Here is a 3900-nt window from a genome sequence, read left to right on the forward strand (position 1 = left end):
TTCTGGCTACTTGGAAGGCTGAGGCGGAAGGATTCGCCGGAGCCCAGCAGGTCGAGGCTGCGGTGGCTGGGAGCGGCCACTGCACTCCAGTCTGGGTGACACAGTGAGACTCCAACTCAAAAAAAAAAAAAAAGACAGCCTGGAGATAAATGTGTTTTACACTATAAATCCACCAGTATACCAGAAAAATACTGTGGTAGAAAAATGCAAATTTAATGTTTCCTTTAAATACCAAGCTTTTTCCAAAATTTCAAAGCAAAATTCTATTTATCAAAATTTGTTAAGCATGTTAGCAGGTCATATATGTACAAATACATTTTTAGGTGAAGGAATTTGGGGAATTCTCCATTGTATCCCTTGCCCAGAACCAGATCTATCTCAGTATCATTAAGTCAAAACTCTACCATCTGTGTCTTCCATCAAAGAATCCCAAGTTCTTTCTCGCCACCACACTTATTTTGCATATTTGGGCTCACTTAGTTAAAAATCTCTCTATTCTCTTGATCTACTTACAATCCAGAATAAAGTGGCCATGACAACTAGTTAACATAAGGACATATGGACATGCAAAAATAGTCAGTTATTTTGAGCCTGGGTTATTAGAAAAAGGGAGCTATGATAGCCAGAAAAGGAAAGGAGACTTCATCTGGTTGGGGGAGACAGAGCACAGGTTTAGAGATCTGAAGGTTGAGATGATACAAAAATGCTGTGTCTGGGTATGAACAGCCATCATTTAGAATCACCAGGAGAGATAGCAGTTGAAAATATAACTGCCTGAGCATGGTAGCTTATGCCTGCAATCCCAGTATTTTGGAAGACTGAGGCAGAGGCTCTCTTGAGCCCAGGAGTTTGAGACCAGCCTGGGCAACATAGTGAGATTTCATTTCTACAAGAAAAAAAATCAAAAAATTAGCCGGGTGTGGTGACACTCACCTGTAGTCTCAACTACTTGGAAGGTTAAGATGGAAGGATCACCTGAGCCCAGGACAAGGCTGTGGTGAGCCATGATCAGGCCACTGTACTCCTGCCTAGGCAGCATAGTGAGACTCTGCCTCAAAGAGAGAGAGAGAGAGAGAGACAGAGAGACAGAGGGAGGGAGGGAGGGAGAAAAAAAACATGGCAACTCGATTTCCTAAAGAAAAAAAAAGGAGAGAAAGAGTAACATCAAAGACACCCACTTATACTTACTCCCTGAAAGCATTTCTGTTTTGCATATTGTATTTATTTCCTAATTTTCTTCCAGTGGATAGTCTCATCTTCCTAATAAGACTGTAGTATCAAGAATCAAGTCATCTCACATAACTTATCTGTGGTTACTGGGGTCATAGAAGACACTTAACAAAATAATTTTGGCTGCTTCTAATAACCATCCAGAAATACGTATGAAATGCTTCATGTCAGTAGGACTTAGCAATTAACACCTTCCCTAGACAATGGAGACCACCTTCATGACGCTCCTAGGTATCCTGGAGTATCATGTATAATATCTCTTTGAGGTCAACAACAAAGGATGTCTTCATATCAAATCCATGCACTATCAAAAACCCACCAAGTAACCAGGCACAGTGGCGCATGCCTATAATTTGAGCACTTTGGGCGACCGAGGCAGGAGGATTGCTTGAACCCACAAGTTTGAGACCAGCTTGGACAAAAGAGTGAGACCTTATCTCTACAAAAAATCAAAAAATTAGCTAAGTGTGGTGGTACATGCTTGTAGTCCCAGGTAATCAGGAGGCTAAGTCAGAAGGATCACCTGAGTCCAAGAAGTAGTGCCAGGATCCCCCCACTGCACTCCAGCCTGGGCAACAGAGTGAGACCTCAACTCAAAAAAAAAAAAAAGTAGTAAAAATACAAAGTAAAAGCCCACCAAGTGCAAGGCACTGTGCTAAGATGTTCATCTTGGGAGACACACAAGGTCCCCACTCTTCTGGATCTTACAGCATTTCAATCTTCTTATGCAAAGTCAAAGGTAAGTTAGTGCTCTGTGTCATATTGGGGCACTCCAAAGTATTTGCAAATATAAACACTTGTGATTTTATAATTTTCTTTCAACTTTGGCAAATCATCATCTAAACTACTTGGTTTGAGGATAATTGGTACTTCTTTCACATCTGTAGAAAAAACTGAATATTCTTTTTTTTTTTTTTAATTGGAGTCTCACTCCTTCACCCAGGCTGGAGTGCAGTGGCACACACGCTCATGGCCACTCCAGCATCGACCTTCTGAGCTCCAGCCATCCTTCCGCCCCAGCCTTCCAAGTAGCTGGAACTACAGATGTGAGCTACCACACCCGGCTATTTTTATTTTATCTTAGAGATGAAGTCTCACCAAGTTGCCCGGACTGGTCTCAAACCTGTGGGCTCAGGCAAATTACTCGCCTCAGACTTCCAAAGTACTGGGATTACAGGCTGAGTCACTGAGCCTAGCCTGAATATTCTTAAAGTTCTTTATCATCAGCTTTTTGCATACACTGAAGGTATTAGTAAAAAGCTCACTAAATTGTTTATGTCAGAAGAGCCCTAAGCTCTAGTCCTCTTGGCCTTCCATAAATCCTGACCACTTAGTTCCTCTTTTTGAACTTAACCCAAGTCATTTCCCATGCCTGGAGCTCCTCCCCACCCAAATTACCCATACTCTTCCTTCTCCTTCATGTTGGCATTTCCAACTTCATCTAGTCTACAGTCCCCCTTCTCTGAATTCTGGTGATTATATACATAAACTCCAACCAAAACCAATTATATATATATAAAATATCCAACACATATAAATAGATATATATAAACATATATAGATATATGCATATGTATATAAAATATATATACATATATCTCCAATAACTTAACATTTAGGTTTATGTTTTCTTATGTTATTCAATAAATATTTCATGTGAGTTCTTTTTAAAATTTCTTCTCTACTAGAGATACCAGTAAGCTCTTTGAGAGAACTCTCCATCTGTGATATTTATACATGAGTGCATGTGTCTGTGTTTTCATTAGAACTAATCTATGCAATTTAGAAGGTAGACATATTTGCAAGTGACTGAAATACCTCTTGGCATTTTTAGACTTCCACATATAATACCTTATATACTTGGCCACTGATAAAAGCTTCTAGATCATAATATTGCATACCAGACCAACATAATGTCGTTGTATTCGTGACATGACCATGTAAGAAAGGCCCTATTCAGATGAAAAATGAAGGGACAGGAGAGGTAAAGCTTTTAGTGTATTGATATAACTGTTACTAATATTGTATTACTGCACTGTCTTTTATAATTTAGGGCAATATCACTAACAAAGATTAGGGAAAAGATCAGTGGGTTATGAGTTATTAATTGAAGAAATAAAAAGAAGTTTAATACCAAAGACATCAAAGCTAATAATATCTTGTCCTTCATGAACTAACCCATAACAATTAAGCCTGAGTCTTATTTACCTACCACAGATGATAAGTACATTTAGAGTGACAGTTTCTCCCTGGGCTGTCAAGGGACCCTCAGGCAATAAAACCAAGCACACCAGACTCATGAGGATTGCTCTTTAGCAAATTAAGTGGAACCCACCACCCAACCACATCAGGATTCGAAGTTTCAAACAGGACAAGGTATACAGAGTTTGGAAAATAGTAATAAAAATGACCAGAAATAAATAGGCCCAAAGAGATAAAAAACAGTGTAGCCTGAAACAGTTTCCACTAAAGGATAGCATGGAGGGGAGACAGAGCAATGCAGGACAAAGACAAGTCATGAAGGAAACTTATCTCAAAAACAAGCCATAAGGTACAGGTCTGTGTTGGCAAAGGAGAGGTGGAGTCACTCAAAGCAACACTGACATCTCTAATTTGCATGATGAATGGAATCCCAGAATCTCTAAAAGCACCTCTCTCTCTCTCCCTCCC

At 39.7% G+C, this 3900-nt stretch overlaps 1 protein-coding gene across 1 annotated transcript in view; it reads right to left on the reverse strand.

The window, feature by feature from the left end:
- Positions 1-3900, reverse strand: part of LOC103258203 (LIM zinc-binding domain-containing Nebulette-like) — a 193008-nt gene that overhangs the window by 141981 nt on the left and 47127 nt on the right. The gene's annotated exons all lie outside the window — the stretch shown is intronic.

Source organism: Carlito syrichta, unplaced genomic scaffold, assembly GCF_000164805.1.
Source record: "Carlito syrichta isolate Samal-C Ts95f unplaced genomic scaffold, Tarsius_syrichta-2.0.1 Scaffold302026, whole genome shotgun sequence".
Classification (NCBI taxonomy): Eukaryota; Metazoa; Chordata; class Mammalia; order Primates; family Tarsiidae; genus Carlito; species Carlito syrichta.